General features: G+C 39.0%; 1 protein-coding gene across 8 annotated transcripts in view; it reads right to left on the bottom strand.

Moving 5' to 3' along the window:
- snx19a (sorting nexin 19a) overlaps positions 1-17,931 on the bottom strand; it is a 97,162-nt gene extending 79,231 nt beyond the window's left edge. For 6 of the 8 annotated variants that reach the window (XM_028595521.1, XM_028595523.1, XM_028595528.1 and 3 more), the window contains exons 1-2: positions 17,791-17,884; positions 10,611-10,659 (exon numbers count right to left, since the gene is read on the bottom strand). The gene's annotated coding sequence lies outside the window, so the exon portion shown is untranslated. Of the gene's footprint in view, positions 1-7,260; positions 7,560-10,610; positions 10,660-17,790 lie in introns of those variants that run through there. The other 2 variants (XM_028595524.1, XM_028595522.1) reach the window with 2 other exon arrangements.
- Positions 17,932-18,822: the final 891 nt, after the last annotated feature.

The raw sequence follows: 18,822 nt of genomic DNA, 5'->3' as shown, positions 1-18,822 counted from the left end.
TCTATCACCCCTTTAAATGCAGCCATCCCTAAGGGATGATGGAGAGCAACAGGAAATGCAGGGTTACTCAGAACCCAGTCTTTGCTTTCTATCCTCACATATGGTCATCCCTCATGCACTGATATAAGTATATTGGCATATATTAGCTTATTGCAGATATATCGTATTAGTGTATGTCAGCCAACAGGGTAACAAAAAATTGCAGTGCAGACATGCCAGATAGGTTTGATTACACAGTCTGTCCCCAATAGTGGACTGACAAACTTATTTTTCAACTGTAAACTGTCGTGCTCAGTACATATCTTGGTCTCTATCGATATCTGCCTAAAACATCTAGTATTGATGGGGCTTTAATACAGCACACACAACCATAATATAAGATCATCCAAAACGTTCAAAAACATTAATTTCTACACTAGATAACATGTAAAAATTACACCGAACACCAAATAAAATGATTCCCCGTGATGTGACAAAGTGTTGATGTGACTGACCTGATGTAAATCTAGGGTCTTAAACTCTATGCTTATTATTTTGCATTTGCTAAACTCTAAAATCATAGGCAACAACTTCCAATTAGAGAATCCAAAATAGACACAAAGCTGGTTTACCTTCTAGTAAGCTGAAGAGGCAACTTTGTCAGGAGAGAGGGGAGAAAAAGAAAACTATTAGTAAAGCTAAAATGCCAGTGAATCTTTGAATTGAATCAACCACTGACATGAAAAAGGACTCAAAAGGGATGTCCATGTGGCTGTGTTTGTAGCAGAACATCTAAGAAGGCAGTTGTTTGCTACCACAGAAAAAAACACAATTAATAAATTAATTATGTCTTAATTCCATTTAGCTGTTTCGGTTGCAGGGTCCTGGTATTGTGCATCACTGTCACAGCTGTAAAAAATGTCTATAGTCAAAACTCTCAAAAATTCTTCCAACCACAATTCGGTCAGAGATTCTGGTGCATTATGCTAGTAGTGCCTTGCCTCGAACAACTAGCCTTAAACTAAGATGAGGAGCGGACTACAGAGGTCTGGTCAACTCGCTTCTTTCTAACTCCACACCCACAAAACATCACATTAGTGATCAGTTGGATTATGCCACATAAGTGAAATGGTATGATAATGAACCTTGTCCAATCACAACTGTGGTCCCTTAAGGTTCCGTCTTGGGCACCCTCTTCTTTTTTCTGTACACCACCTCTCTCGGTTCTTTTATTCACTTACAGGGCTTTTACTACCACAGATACGCAGACACCCAACAAATTCTCTCTTTTTCCCATTAGGAAACACAAGTAGCAACTTGTATCTCTGCCTGTCTGACTGACATCTCTCATTGGATGTCCACACACATCACTTGAAACTCAACCTTGACAAGACTGAGTTGCTTTTCCTTCCAGGGAAGGGCTCTCCCACCCAGGACCTTATAAAATGCCGTCTCTCGCTAGCAATGCAGTGATCAGTGACACTTCTTTCCGACCAATCAGCAGCCTGCAGGGTTTCACGTCACCTTCTCGGCTCGCCTCAGCTCGCTTGGAACCTCGACTGAGCAGGTACTAAAAAAAGTACCTGTTAGCAGGTACCAGGTACTTTTTTTCGTAATGGAAAACCAAAAAAGGCACCATTGACAACTCGGTGGTAGGCCCCACCCAGACTGCTAGGAACCTGAGTGTCACAATTGACGACCAACTCTCCCTTACTGTAAACATTGCTGCATCAACCCGATTGTGTAGAAACATGCTGCACAACATCAAAAGGATATGTTCCCTTCTAACCCGGAAGGTTGTTCATGTTCTGGTTCAGGCTCTTGTCATTGCATGTCTACTACTGCAACTACCTCCTGGCTGGTCTGCCTGCAAGTACCATCCGACCTCTGCAGCTCATCCAGAATGTAGCAGCTTGACTGGTCTTTAACCTACCCAAGTTATCTCACACTACATCGCTCCTCAGCTCCCTTCACTGGTTACCAACTGCTGACTGCATCTGCTTCGTACTTGAGTTAACGTACTGCGAACGGATCAGGCCCAGCTTACATCCAGGACATGGTTAAACCCTACGCACCAGCCCGTCCACTCCGCTCTGCATCAGCCAATCTGCTTGCTGCTTGCTCACTGCGCAGGACACCTAATCACACAACAGAATCCCGACTGTTCGCTGTCCTGGCCCCTAAATGTTGGAACGAGCTCCCTATTGACATCAGGGCAGCTGACAGTCTACACATCTTCCACCGCAGGTTAAAAACACATCTCTTCCGACGGCACCTTAGCTTAGAAGATGATGCTATTTAAAAAAACAATTGCACTTACATGTTGCACTTACATGTGGCTCTTTGTATTTTGGCTTTTTTGAAGCTAATGTACTTGTATTCGATTCTTGCAGTTTGGGGTTTGTACCCAATGTTATCATAGTCTCTATATAATATTGTATAATTAGCCTCGCCTTTGTCATTTTCCCCATACGATTTAGGTATAACTTTGTCCTTACTACAAGAGTGCTTCAGATTCATGTATTTAATAAGCATCTAACCTTAAGCAACGGTTAAAACCTCCTTAGTTCTTCTTTCTTTCTTTACAATAAGCCTGATACTCGTGTGTTTTTTTCACTGGCTCAGTATGGGGACAGCTGGAAACAAAGGGCCGGTTCCATATTGTGAGACACTCTGCCTTTCTAGCAGGTTGATCACACCAGATGGAGTCCAGGATGGCAAAAAAATGCTAAGAGTTTCCAGAGGGGTGCTCTTCATGAGCAACTCTCGCCAGTTCACTCCTCTGCACACTACAGCTCTGTCACGTGTGTTACCTGAGGAGGATCAGGAAGGCAACATCTGGATATGTTCTGAGGGCTGTAATTTTAGAAGCTCTTAATCCCCTCACAGTATGTTGTTTATTTTGGTCCTGTTCTCTGGTCAATAGCCAGATTTCTTAGAAGCAACCACCAGGTTACTGTGACTGACACGATGAGGCCCCACAAAACAGAAAAGGGCAAAGAGTGAGGAGAGAAAAAGGGAAGCAGCATGGTCATATTTTACAGCAGACAGGGAGCGTGTGGTCTGGCAGGCACACCAGGAGTTAGTTTATAGTCGTTTCTTTTACGAGGGGCTGTCCTACCTTAAAAAAAAAAAAATGAGCAGGTTCAGACCAGTCATCTCTAACCACTGTCTTGACACAAGGATATGGCTCCATAAAGTACTAAACACATGTAAACCTGATGCACGTGTACACTAGAGCAGTGATTCTCAAATGGGGGTACGCGTACCCCTAGGGGTATGTTGCGGTACTGTAGGGGGTAGGGGAGATTTATAAAAAATAAAAAGTTGACTAGAGCACTATACTGTAAATAAATGTGACACATACAGTATATCACAAGGCCTCCTGATACCTGCATGTGGGGTGGCAGGTCTCAGGCAGATCTGATCGCAAAATCACTACATAATGAACAAGCAATCAGCACGAATGTTACTCTAATGTGTTGACGAGTTTACAGTTCCTCTCCACGTTACATCAAATTAAAGCTATAAAGTTCTAAAGAAATTTTAGCAGTATTTATTCATGTGATGATTATTCTTCTTCCTTTCACAGAGGATTTTTCGTAAACTCATTCTGCCACACTGGAATAAATTATGTTTGGTTTAATGCCAAAGCTGCGCAATTTTGCCCACCACCATTTTCATACATGGAACAAGAGATTATGAACATTTTTTATTTGAAGCAGACCCTACTGTATAAAATACCACAACCAATCCTAAATGTTAACAAGAAGCATTACCTTTCAAATGTCTGCTCCCCAATCTATAGTGCATAGGACTATAGTGGATATACTAAAATTACTCTTTGCTTCCAATGATGCTCTGGTAGTTCTTAGTATAAATGTGTACAAACATCAAGCCTACAAATATTATAATACATATGAGAGAACACATATTCCCAAAATCTGATGCTATTAGGGCTGAACTTTATCACATGGGTGCCTCGTCATCACAGTGGCATTGACACAAAAACCTTCTGTCAGAGAAGAACAGGGTCATTTTCATTAAGAGATATTTCTTTCATATGCAATCCGTCAAGCAGAGGTTTTCACTAATGCTTTGACCTTTGGTTTGTATAGGGATTATTCTAAACCGTTTAGTGAAATGGTGTGTGATCACTGCAATGATATTGTCTTTTCAGCCCTAAGCCTCATACCAGTTACAGCAGGGAAGCCATTTTTCTGTTACATCCTTTCACTCGCTGCCTAAGCTTCAATTTGGCCTGTGACACTGACCTCAGTCCCTTAATTTTTCTGATTTCCTGACTGCAATGATCCACCCTATACTGATGACCCATCACAATCAAACATACAAAGAAATATTTCTGTAATGAACCCCATCTCTTTATCTCGAAGATATCTTTCGGTCTCCCCTGGATGGACCACATATTAACAGGTGCCCTTAGCCCTTTATAGAGCTTTTGCTACAAAAGGACAATAATCCTTAATAAACTTGGTCCCACTGAAAATGTAGCCTAATAGCCCACACTATTAACCTGCATGAGATGGACAATTACAAGGGATAGTACTATCCTTTAACATTTCTAGCCTTGAACGCTCAAGCCGGGCAATGTGGAAAAAAATAATGTTAACTTTAAGTTATCTTTTAATGTGCCATATCTACCCTAACAGATTTTACAAGTACAGCACTAGACTTACAAACATCATATTTGGTACCAGGAACGAGCCTCAGGCACTGGCTAGGGCAGGGTAACCTTCAAGCCCGGCTGTTGTTATTTTCCATAGAGGTCAGCAGCTAAGAATGTGAAGCATGCAGAGCCTGAAACATGCCTTTCCCTTCCCAATAACCCCCACCACTTTTCTGTAAATAATTTTTGACATTACTCCTACACAGCACCCCCATTTCTGTTGTTTGAAATACATTTACATTTTAAAGCATACTCTAAGTAACTCCATCATCCTACTGTATACACCCATGTCTTGTCTTCTGCTGTGCCTGTCACACACTTTCAGCTTTCCTAGTTTGTAGGCCCACAGCATTGTGAGCAATATCACTAAATACGGTGCCACAATGATGTTAGTCAGAATTTCCAAAAGTAGTAATCGGAGAGAGAGACCTGTGAAAAAATAGGAGAGCTATTTTAACCGGTTTCCCTTCAGGATATCCTTGGACAGCATGTCGATTTTCAAACTGCCTAACTCACAACAGACACTAACTGGAGCTGAAGGTCAGCAATTTTGAGTGTGCCTAACCTTAAACTGTACATAATATAATAACATAATAATTCATTCAGTTATGTAGATGCTGCAATGTATATTTAAACAGAAAAGAAAATATACCAGAACATGACAGCCATCTGCATGTACCAGATATCACAACATGGGTTGTCCATCACAGAGCTATGGTGGGAAAAGCTAACAATTGAGGGCAATAGTTACTGAATTAGTTATTGTACAGAATATACACAATTAGTTGTGCTACAAAATTATCAATTTAATGATTGATCATGATTAATGTAATGATGATTAACAAGTCTATTTAGCACCAAATAACAGACAAAAAAGATAGTTACTATCTGGTGCAGAAAATCAAACATCTAGTTAGCTAAAGAGTTTGTGGAGAAAACGTGGCTAAAAAAAAAAAAAAAAAAAAAAAAAAAAAAAGAGTGAATATTGGAGCTGGATGAATAATGCAACCCACGTGAAGAACAGAGGGCTATTATGGCTAAAGGTTACTAAAGCTGAGTTAAAAGGACATTTGTAATGCTGTCCTGTTGTAATATAGAGTATAGGTCTTCACAGATCCACTTGGTTTCTAGTAATCGAGTTCTGACTCAGGAGCCAAGTTGGGCAGGGTCCAAATTATTTTCAAACAAATCAGGTCCAGGTTTTGTTCTACAGCCATGGGTTTTGGGTCTGTGTCGGTTGTTATGATCGTGGATCCAAGTGGACTTGCTACAAGCTCTGATCATGTGGTGTATGTTACTCGTGATCATTTTTGACTTGCAGGACAAAAACTTGTTTTTCAGTCAAGGCAGATAATGTGAACGGTGAAGTCAAGGGGAAAACATGCGTTGCTACTCTTTTTTTAATGAGGTTGAATTAAAATGTGGCATTTTTGAAAATTAATTTATCACATCAGGCTCAGGTTGTCCACAGGTCTTTTTCCCCAATCAGGTCCAAAATTGTGTTGTGTCTGGAGGCTACTGGATCTCAAAGGTGACCTAAAACATTTCTGATCTGTTATAACGTTATAACGTTTAGCTCTGATGAACATTTGTACAATAAATACATGGAAAAACACACAATGTTCATTTAACTTTTAATTTCTGCCACCTTTTTTATTTAATACTGCCAGAGTGATTCATTCTGCACTTGTCTGTCAACATCCATTTAAGTTGCCAACAATATTCACTACTGCCCTTAAACAAGCAGCCGCACTATTTTAGCAGTTACAGTAGCAGGCTGTCTCTCTATTGCGTTCATCATGCACAGCACAATGCATGCAAGCATCCACTGTGTCCTTTGTGCTCCTGATCATGCTTACCCATATTTATTTGAATACATTTGAATTTTGCACAAGAACCGCAGGTCCGACTACCAACATTGAAAAACAGCATAAAGCAACAATTCCACAGAACGTGAATACAGTGAATGACTACTGCAACAAACTTGCCAGGAATATCAAATATGGTATTTTTTGTTACAAAAACCAAGGTTACATTTTCACACATCAAACTCGCCCACAATGTTAAACTCTCCTGAGAGAATCTACCACCAACACTCCAGACTGAATGAGTTATTTACAATGGTATTACGATTGGAATAAGGGTACATATTATTGGTTTACAAGTAGGCTGCTGTTACTTGAACCAGCAGGAGAAAATCCTGTCTGCTCTGGAGACATCACACTGTCCTGTTGCTTCCTGTGTGTGGAAGTGTGTGCCTGTGTTTATTTCTGGACATGTGAGATGTCTGAACAAATGAACAAAAAAAAACAAGACATACCCTGAAAGAACCGAAGCAGCTGAGTCTAATCCAAAGATGGACCACAGACCAGCCAATGCATCATAAAACCCAACAAACAACACACACCCCCACCACACACGTGTGCACACACACATTAACAAAGAGATAAATAACAGCTCAACTGTAGGAGTGCTACAGTACTGTACAGTTTACTTACGGATAGTATAGCAGTTGTACAAGAAGGTAAAAACTTGTATACTGATCCTGGTTGAAACCCAACAAATTAGAGTAACTTCAACTGTGCACAACTTACCCTTTTCAACACAAGTCTTCTTGTTGTCAGTCCTTCATTCCAGCTTGGCAAGTTTGTTCCTTAGAATTCTTTTGTCTCAAGATGGAGGCAGGAACTCTCCAAACACAATTCTTTTGCTCGGAGTTTTTGTTATTTTCAGTCCACCAAGTCCAGTTCTGCTTCTCTCCTGCTGATTGCTGCACGAGCTGCTAGCATGACAGCATTGATAAACAACCAGTTGGAATGAGAGAGACCAGTGAGGGCTCAAACACACAGGTGCACGCTGGCTCCCAGCGTATACAAACATAGAGAAGCATAGACAGCTCAGAGGAGCACGGTATGAAACGACTCCTTTGCTAGTGGTTCCCCTTATGTGGGACTCCAGCCTTACTCCACCTCCCTCCTCCCCCTCCTTCTCCTCCCCTCCCTCTCTCCCCAACAGCTCTAAGACCGAACAGAAAAGGACTCAGAAGTTGCTGTTTCTTGAGCTTTTTCCCTGCAGTTGTAGTTGTAGGTACAATACAGAACCCATTTCTTTTTACTTGCATAATTCACAATACAAACTATGTACAAGAAAGTTAAGTTGAAGTGTAGCATGGCAACATCATATTCACATAAAATTCCCTGATAAACAGTGGCCATGTTATAACAAATGTATTACTGACCCTGATTAGAAATTTTCAAAATGCCTTACAGTAGCTATGCAGGCAAAAATGTCTATCATGATGATGGTGTTGACATTTCAGTTTTATAAAAAGAGGCAATGGGGGGCTTTTGGAAACATTACTAAATGCCTCCCTTGGGCAAAAGTTGGCCTCAAATAGCTCCTGCTAGCTCTTACTTGCCTAATATCTGATAGCCCAACTAGTGCTTACAGAGGTCAATGCAGAACTGAAATGTTTTCCAAAATCAAAAGAGTCATCAATTACTTGGTACCACTTCTATAGTTGAATATGTTTAGATGAAGTCCAGCCATTTGCTGCAGTATTCACATCCCCCTGTTCTTGTACTCTGAAGCCAGTTGAGCCCTCTTGAGAATATGTAGTGGCCTCACTAACTCGTGACAGCTGTGTCAAACCCTATTAGTGGTCAGGATGACTAGCACCGTTGTTCAGAGGCTAAATCTGTGATCACAAAAACCCCATCAATATGAAATTATTCGAGCCATCTCCAGACAGTAGTCCAGTCATTCTTTCAAAAAAGTCAAATGAGAATGATCACTTAATTCAACTAATGTAGCCTAATCCTACATTATCTTACCTTATCATTTTAAAGTTGAATTAAAGTCAATGTTACAACATTCATTGGTCCCATGGCCTTGTTTGAGTAGGTGACAGGTCTAACAGGTATGTTAGTGTAATATGAAGCATAAAAATATGCTTTGGGTTGCGTATACACGTGTAGCCGTCTGTGTATGCAACTGTATTGATTAAAAATAAAAGCTTTTTGTTTCTGTCAGACTGTGAGACGGACGAATGAAAAACAAGGCTGAAACTCTTTCTGTGTAGAGGTGCTGTCAGGCAGTTGCATTTTTAAAAGTCAGCAAACTCTACAGTTATGGTGTAGAATCCAAAATGCTATTACAAATGACAACAACTCAGTAGTTTCCTCGATTTTGCACTAACAAAGAAAACAGCAACAGCCTAGTTTACTGATGAGCAACAGTGCAAGCAACAGGGACAGTGCATTTTGAATGATGCCTGTTGTGCGTATTTGTGATTTTTTTTTTTATTCGGAGATCATTACAGATCAAATATTTTTATGATGGGGGCGGGATGAATAAATGCTAATGTTGCTCCATATCTGCTGGATTTGTAAATAGGAAACGGTTTGCTAATTTGTTTCCCCATTTTAACACAAATAATTTACATAATAATTACACCTTCTCTAATCATTATTTTTTTTATTAACAGATTCAACTATTATTACACTATGTGTAATGCATAGTAGGATAATAGGATTCATAGTGAATAACCCATGCAAAATTATCACCCAACTCTGCCGTTCCCCTCAGCTCTACAAAGAGTTTTAGCATCTTTCCTTTTACGATCAACATCTACTTTTTTGATTCAATCTTAGCGTTTTTATCAACATTGTTTCCAGCCACAGTAGGCAGCAGACAAAGTAAGCAACAAGGGAGCATCTAACAACTAAAGAGCTGGATATTTCCCCCAGGAGATGGTGGAGACCAAAACAGAGCTAAAAGGAGAGTAAATACTGGACTCAAAATGCCACAGCTGAGAGACACTGGTTATTATCTAGATTATACTGCACAACAGGTGCATGGCTCAGAGGGTCATGTTCCTGTACCAGTTTTCCAATGCAACCAAATATCTAAAACTGACAAAGTAACAACCCAGATTTAGGGTGGAAAAAAACATACCTGTAGGATAACAACATACAGGCTCTAAATACAGCTCTTGGATCATCACTGACATAAAGCTCAAATCACAGTACTTTTTGAGCTTTCAGACATCATGTTAATGCTAAAAGACTCAGATGACAGAAAATACAGTAGGTGAGTAGGGAGAAATGAAAATCTGTTTTTCTCACTGGAAACAATGATGTTCTAATGTCAGCTCCAATTAGTTTTACAAGGGGTTTGCTATTTCATTGTAAGTGTGGCAGAGTGCATATCTTGAAAATAAATGGTAGATGGTGTTTTTTGCTTGTGTGGATAAAAGCCAAACTGTAGTAGGCAAACAGCAACGGAGATGGAGTATAATGTAAGACACATTAGTAAATAATTTTTTTTTTTAAAGAATATTAATTTATATTGATTACAATTAATTAATGAATAAACTGATGTTTAAAATTAATTGAGTAACTCATAATCAATACATATAGGCACCTGAGCTGCACCCCCACTATTAGACTTTTTACATTTGAGCTAGTTTGGATCAAAAATAGTTACATCTGGCCGTTACATATAAAGTATATGAATTAAAAATTACATTCCCATTCTTATCTAAGCCGTTTTCTCATATGAACTCCAGACAATGTCCAGAGAATCAGGTCTGGAATCCGGAGTTAAAAAAATAAAATAAAATACCTACTGGAAATACTCAGTTTGGTTTAGGCAAGGGGTGCAGGAGGCAGGACATGACGGGTAAAAGTATGCTGCGGTTGTAATTTGGCATTGCAATCTAACTACTCTAGACTAATGCAGGTGGCTGTTTCTTGACTGAATGCATTTTAAATTACAATTTATGTCAGATTTGCAAATCACCAGTACAGCTACTCCTTTTTTCATATGTCCTCACTTTCATGATAGTTGAAAAACAGTGGAAACAGAGACAAGAACCAATCTCAATCAAATGTTTCACTACAATATATGTCTTAGACGAGCAAATGCACGACTTAACACCTACCTGCTGCCTGCGGGGATGTTGGTCTTCACTGCCACTGTCCTCTAATATCCTGCAAGAAAATGCATGGGTGAAGTAACATAACCAGTAAGCGCCAAGCAAAATTATTTGACTCATGTTATTTTATGAAGAGTGCATGTAAAATGCTTTAAAAGATATGTTTTGGTATCAGCTGTTTCAATGGGATAGTAAACAGTAATCAGCTTGTTAATGAGTTTATCATTAGTGTCACAAATACTTCTTACAATAATAATTTTTCTGATGGTTTTATTTTTTACAAATGCTATATCTATACAATGCTATACTACCATGTGGTCTTTTTTAACCAAGCAAAGTAACCCATGCTTTCCTATATTCTCAGAATAGTCTCATACATCATCCTTATCAGGTTGGATGAAAAAGCAAATCTCTTGACAGGTTCTTAAATACTACACTAAAACTCTTTAATCTATTGAAATATTTACTGTTTGAATTAGATTTTCTTTATTGCCGAATCACTACTAGTCCCATCAGTTAAAATACTGATCCTCTAGAATGTAGTGCACATAACCCACATAAAATGTTTAGAAATTGCTGGCCCATGTTCAAGTGTGCCTGTAGTTCACTATAAAAGGGCTACTGATATTGGTCATCAAATAGCACCATCTAGTGGTGTCCAGACTGTATTATTTTTCATTTCTTTTTATATTATTTTGAAACAAAAAATTATTCTAATGTAACAACTAATATAAATGTAAAATGTATCTTGAGATGACTTTCATTGTGTATAGACTGTTATCCAGGGATCCTGCTTACCAAATAAACGTAAGAATTTATACTCTCAGAACAAAACAAAGTTTTACCATTTTCTAGGGGTGCAGCAGGGGTTGTAGCTGATTCTGTGGTCTGGCCTGGGACCAGTGGTCTCTGGCAGGGACCAGGGGTCACAACCACTAGGGGCGCTAGAGACACTGGTCGCGACCAGTGGCACAGTGGTCATTACCAGCATCTTACTGGCACAAAGGGCACTAAAATTACTGGTCCTGACCAAGGGGGTAAGCTTCGCTTCAGAACCAAGGGGGTAAGCTTCGCTTCAGAACTCGAGCCATCATGGCGCCATTTTGTTGCTAACTGGCCATCACCTCCTGTTGGCATTCTGCTGACCGCCATTTTTTTTTTACGTCACTTGACTGCGAATAACTTTACATCTGAAGCGTTTAAAGACTCTATTTGTCCGTTGTTTAGTTCCACAGAAACACGACAATGTATAAAAGGCTTCATTACCTTGTACCTCACGTTATGGCTCCGTAGCAGACGTTTTTGTAAAAATAAGCTAACGATTGTGTCATAACCAAGTGACTTACTGTCGCATAGTAGAGGAATTACCGTATAGTACAGGAGAAGCTCGCAGGCAGTTTCGACTTACATGAGATGTTAAGGTTTAATTACTAATGTTAACTAGCATGTTAGTGATCAATAATTAGCCTGTGCCCATGTTTTCTCCTTACATACACCTACAGTCTCCGTATCTGTAAGATTGGGAATGATTGAGATTTCTCTTGGCACAGCTACCAGAAGACTTACAACTTTCAGACACGTTGCTCACGTCACATTCTCTCAGTTGGAGGCTGCGCAGTAAAGCTGGCCATCACCGGAAAAGTGCTTCTAATAGCCTTCACTGGTCTCCGTCCAGAGCAACGGGGTCTATTGGTCCATTATATACTGTCTATGTTCAGAACGCAAACCTACGATGGCGCCATTTTGTTGCTACAAAGCGATCACTTTTTGATAGCATTCCACTGACCGCCATTTTTTTTTTTTACGTCACTTGACTGTGAATAACTTTACATCTGAAACGTTTAAAGACTCTATTTGTCCGTTGTTTATTTCTAAAGAAACACGACAATGTATAAAAGGCTCCATTACCTTGTACCTCACGTTATAGCTCCGTAGCAGACGTTTTTGTAAAAATAGGCTAACAATTGTGTCATAACCAAGTGACTTACTGTCGCACAGTAGAGGAATTACCGTATAGTACAGGAGAAGCTTGCAGGCAGTTTAGACTTACATTAGTTGTTTAGGTTTAATTACTAATGTTAACTAGCATGTTAGTTAGCAATAATTAGCCTGTGCTTATGTTATCTCCTTACATATACCTACACTCTCCGTCTCTATAAGATTGGGAATGATTGAGATTTCTCTTGGCACAGCTACCAGAAGACTTACAACTTTCAGACACATTGCTCACGTCACATTTACGTTGTCTCTGTCAGTTGGAGGCTGCGCAGTAAAGCAAGAGATCACCGGAAAAGTTGTTCTAATAGCCTTCACTGGTCTCCGTCCAGAGCAACGGGGTCTATTGGTCCATTATATATATGTCAATGGTCTTGACCACCTCCTCTGTGATCTGTTCTGTTCTTTGGACCAGTTGAGTGATCTGTGGAGTGTTTATTTTTAATACAACTTTTCACGTTTCTCAAAGTGTGAGCAGAGTCGCCTAATGTGAGAAGCCATAATAGTTTGTCTATCCAATGCTATTGATCACTATTATTAATAAAAATCATAATAACAATGATTAAATTATTATTATTAGTCGTAGTTGTATGAGTAGTACTATCGACTATGCAGGTCGGTGTCTTCCATCGAGAATTGAAGATTAATTTTCAATTGGTTTTTCGATCATGCCATGGCTACATGGCCACTGCCTTTAAACTAATGAAATTAAGTAAACTGTTGGTGATTCAGTTCCTGGCCAATAAGAAGCCATTTCCAATTTTGATGCCAGGTGTGATCATATTGATCATATGCTCATTCTTTTTTTTTACAAGTATTTTTATTGCTTTAGAGAAGATAAAGTGCAACATTACAATGTCAATAACAAGACCTCTTTCAATTAACCCCATCCCACCCACAACAAACCCTTGAGGAAAGGAAAGCTAAAGAAACAAAAAATAATAAAAACACCTTTCTTCTATTACTCATGATAGCAAATAGTGTAATCAGTGTGCTTCACAAATCTTAGCAGTTATTAAGAGGGACGTGTAGTAAGTCTTTCAAAGTAAGCCAGTAAAGGATCCCAGTTTTTGTAAAATGTTCTGGTTAATCCTCTAAGAAAGTATTTGATTTTTTCTATTTTTAGAAACATCATAATATCAGAAAGCCATGTGGAGGCTTTTGGTGGTGTAGATGTTTTTGTAGTATTCTCCGTCGTGCTATTAAGGTGACAAAAGCAACAACACTTTCCTTCCCATTGGACCTTACAATATCACCCCCTTTTACCCCAAACACGGCCATTGTATGGCTAGGTTGTAGATCTAAATCAAAGGCTTCATTTAAGACCTCAAATATTGAAGCCCAGAACTCTCTCAACCTGGAACAGGACCAAAACACGTGAAGTAAATCTGCTCTGTCCATTCTACATCTTTCACAGATGTCATCCATGTCAGAGTATATTTTGGACAGTTTAACCTTACTGTAGTGCATACGGTGAAGAACTTTAAACTGAATCAAATTCAAACGTGCACAAGAAGAGGTCGCATTCACCCAGCTTAGAGCTCTGTCCCATATGATCTGATATATTTGTCCCTAAATCTTTTTCCCATTTTGCTTTGATAGGATCCATGGAATACTGTAAAGTGAGATTTGAGACTCATGACTTCACAGAGCAATTTAGAGAAATATGCAAAGAGTATTCCTCTTCCACAAAGCCGAGCCAGATGTTTGATGCCCATGATGTTAAGGCAGAGTTTCAGAGAGTTAAGACAAATAAGAGCATGGGGCCTGATTCTATTACAGGAAGATTGCTAAAGCACTGTTCAGAACAGCTTTGTGATGTGTTCTGTAAAATATTTAGGATATCTCTGGAGCAGTGAAGGGTCCCAAAGTTATGGAAGGAGTCCAATGTTGTTCCGGTGGCTAAAAGCGGAACCCCTAAGGTGCTAAACTGCATACCTATTTTAATTTTGATGGAAATTTTGTCGGCTGGATTGCAGATTTTTTAACATGTAGATCTCAGAGGTTTAGGGTTAATGGCTTTCAGAACAGCGCTCCTCTTCCACTGGCTCTCCTGAGGGCTGTGTCCTGTCCCCGTTGCTGTACATTCTTTACACCAATGACTGTAGAAGCCAGCATAAGAACAGGCACATTCTGAAGTTTGCTGATGATACGTCATCATTAGCCTGCTCCGTAAAGATGAATCTGAGCATGGGCCAGTTGTGGATGAGTTTGTCCAATGGTGTGATGAGGCCTTTCTCCAATTAAACTCCACAAAAACCAAGGATATGGTCATTGATTTTAAGAAAGCCATATTGTAAAGGTGGCTGGTAAGGTGTTTTCACAGTCCCCTTTGATGGTTATCTTTGACCAGCAACTTCTTCACAAGGCCCGGTCTATATCTATAAACCACCCCCTTCACTCTTTGTAGTAGTAGTTGTAGAGTTTGTAATACTCCCATCAGGTCGCAGATTTAAAATACCTCGGTTTAAGACCAGTAGGGGTAAAAACTCCTTTGTCCCATGTGCAATAACTCAGCTTAATTTGCACATGTAATGCAGTACTTGTTTTGTTTTTAGAGATTGTTCCAGTGGTGATAAATTCTGTTGTGTGTATTACACAGGAAATCTTTTTTGTACTCATGTCTTGTATTGTTGCCTCTATTTGTATGTGGCTTGAATGTGTTTTTTTTATCTTTCGCTTCTAACTGCATATCAAGTTTCCCATTTGGGATAATAAAGTGACTTAACTGAACTGAACTGAACATAATTGAATTATATATTAGAGATTTGGCCTCTAAAGGTTAGAGGGGTCTGCAGTATATCCTCCAGGTCAGAGTGCTCAATTGAGAAAATTATGAGATGTGTGTTTAAATGAAATGACGAACCTGAAGATATCTGAAAAAACTGGATTTAGTGATGTTGAATTTACTGACCAAGTCAGTGAAACTGAGAAAGATGTTATTTAGGAAAAAATCTTTACATGTTGAAAGGCCCATACTGTCCCACTGTTTGAAAGTATCGTCAATTTTAGCAGCCGTAAAAAGATGATTATTACGCCGTATGCTCATTGTAAAACCACAAAGAGGGGAGAATATGGTCTAGGATATACTTTGCTTGGATTCCTGGGATTCCCAGGCCCATTCCAACGATCTGTGTAAGTAATCTTTGACTTTTATTGTTTTTATTGTTATTTGTCGAGATATGCTTACGTGATCAGACTCTTTTTAGATTTGAGCCATCTTCTGTGTCTTTGACTATAGCCTAACTGAAATGTCATTAAATATAAGCCCCAAATGAAGAAGAAGAAGAAGAAGAAGAAGAAGAAGAAGAAGAAGCTTATAAAGCCACAAGAGGCCCTATCAGGACCCATTGGCCAATCATATATATATATATAAAGAGAGAGAGAGCAAGAGAGAATAATGGTTTATTTAAAGCACTTTCAGTGCCCAGAAAAGTTCTATATAATTCCAACCCATTATTTTATGTTTATAATCTGTCCTCTTCCTTGTTTATTTTTTCCTATGTTGTCATGAACTTAAATGTTTTCTATTATGCAGTCCACAATTGACATCCTGGCGGGATTTGAGGGTTTTCCAGATTTTATCCAGAAAAAATCCTTTGAACGATCAGGTGATCAGGTGCTGGATCAATCAAGATGATTCGACTGTTACTTTTGTCACTGTACTGTAGGCTACTTAAGTTGAATTTGATCGTTGAAAAATGCAACACATTGGTAAAGTTTAAACCAGTCAGGAAGACATGGACCTGCATAGTCGATAGTACTACTCATACAACTACGACTAATCATAATAATTTAATCATTGTTATTATGATTTTTATTAATAATAGTGATCAATAGCATTGGATAGACAAACGATTATGGCTTCTCACATTAGGCGACTCTGCTCACACTTTGAGAAACGTGAAAAGTTGTATTAAAAATAAACACTCCACAGATCACTCAACTGGTCCAAAGAACAGAACAGATCACAGAGGAGGTGGTCAAGACCAGTAATTTTAGTGCCCTTTGTGCCAGTAAGATGCTGCTAATGGCCACTGTGCCACTGGTCGCAACCAGTGTCTCTAGCGCCCCTAGTGGTTGTGACCACTGGTCCGTGCCAGAGACCAGCTGGTCCTGACCACACGGATCTCCATTATCAATAATAATAACAATAATAATCATAATATATATGATATAGTGTATTTTATAGACAAAAGACTGTGATCTCTGACATTTATCCAGCTAACAGTGCTGCCAAAACGACAGGAAGGGTTTGACAATACTAAAGCCGCTTCACAGACCACAGGGACCTCAGGGCAGACCACTGAGGAGCTGGTCGCGACCAGTGTCTCTAGCGCCCCTAGTGGTTGTGACCACTGGTCCCTGCCAGAGACCACTGGTCCCAGGACAGACCACAGAATCGGCTACAACCCCTTCAGAACCACGCTGTATTGAATTTATGGTTAGCAACATTTCAGGGCACAAAAGGTTTCTTCATAATAATTTCTGAATTAATTATAATGATGCCTGATACAGTCAAGACCGACTCTTATTTCATGATGTGTTACATGTTCATCTTTTTAATCAAGCAAGTCCTACAGGAGAGATTATGCTATGGTACATTTTACACTTTTGACATAATTGTTTTTGTATTATGTTTCGTTGTATTTCAGGCAATTTATGAATGGCATAATTAATATCTAAGTACGGCTGTATGTTATCTTCGAAATTCATTATTTACTTTTTTGATAAAGTGAAGATGGTTAAACTGAAATATGTATTAATTACAGTTATTTCAAAGGTTTAAATCCACATTTGTACATTTGTCAGAAGCTGTATGGAAATGTTCACAAGATAAAAACCATCACCATTTACCTTGCATGCATAAAAGTTGGGATCATAGTCAAAGTAACCTTAAGTATCAAGAGCAGCTTGAAATTAGGTGGGGCAGCTGTTTCCAGACCATAAAATCGTTGAGTGCTTTCAAATGTACAATGGATGTAGCTAAAGTTAACATGCTTACTTTTTTTTAAATCACCATATTTAACTACACTACACAATTATGAGCAAAGACAGTGTGGTGATACGTGGCTCAGCTTCGATTTATCACTTGCAACATGAGGCTCCATTAGCTAGAAATACTCTCTGTAGCTCGTTATTATATGGCACTTAGCTAAATTACAGCTGCTTCTAATGCCTTTAACGTTACCTTGAAAGGGTTGTTTTTTTTGTTGACGCTTCCACAGATGAAATCAACGTTTCAGCAGACTTCAAAACACAAAATGTCTCACCTGAGTTAGCAAGGTACGGCTATCAGTAGAACCTTTAGCTAGTAACCGACTAACTAAACTAGCGATAGTTGGCTAAAGTAAGTCTCGCTGTATACGTTAGCTAGCGTCAGTCACAAAAGTAAACGCTTCGTGCAGTAACGGTCTCTATTTTTCGTTTTCCAAACATTTCAAGCTTATTAAAGTTAAGTATCAATGAATCCCCTTCAGGGTTCCAACTGTCCAAAAGTGCTTCTTGAAGAGTCTTTTCCTGTTGGAGATATTTCAAACTCGGAATTCCTAAAAACTTCTGAGAATAGCGAGCCAGTATTCTGAAATGTATCATTAACAATATCAACATTACAAATCTAAATTCTTAAATTGTATTATTTTATTTCCAGAATTATGAGTCTCAGAACTAATATATCAAGCATTGTGTCATGTAACACGTTACAGGAGCACAGGTGTGTTTAATAACATTAATGATGGCTGCATTCCACTTAGGGGAAGTCCTGGTGCATGTCGGGTCACTGTTATAGCTTACTTGCATACTTAATAAAATGACCCATCATTAATGTTTTTAATTACACCTGTGTTTTTCCTGCAATCAAAAGTCAAAATGTCTGCTGTGGAAAAGGCTCTATTGTTTTTTTTTTTATATGCCCCTTATTCTTTTTAATACTGCGCTGCATGTGACAGATAGGCCAATTGCAACTGGTGCTAAGTTACAGTCAGTAAAAAAATATTTGGTATATGTTTTCAGCATCAACAGCATATTGATACTGATGCAAGACAGACAGTAACTGTTTGAAGTGTTAGCTGCGCAATGCCTGCTCGTGTTTTTTTTTTTTCCTTCTTCTTTTAACAACAATAACAGCCGCACTGCGGTTTGTCTAAAATCAGAACTGAAAATTAAGAGCAACCTTAATTCCCACTGATTACTAACGTGAAGAAGTGATGTTTTCACAGAACAC

Source organism: Perca flavescens, chromosome 13 (assembly GCF_004354835.1).
Source record: "Perca flavescens isolate YP-PL-M2 chromosome 13, PFLA_1.0, whole genome shotgun sequence".
Classification (NCBI taxonomy): domain Eukaryota; kingdom Metazoa; phylum Chordata; class Actinopteri; order Perciformes; family Percidae; genus Perca; species Perca flavescens.
This window is presented reverse-complemented; position numbering and strand designations above follow the sequence as displayed.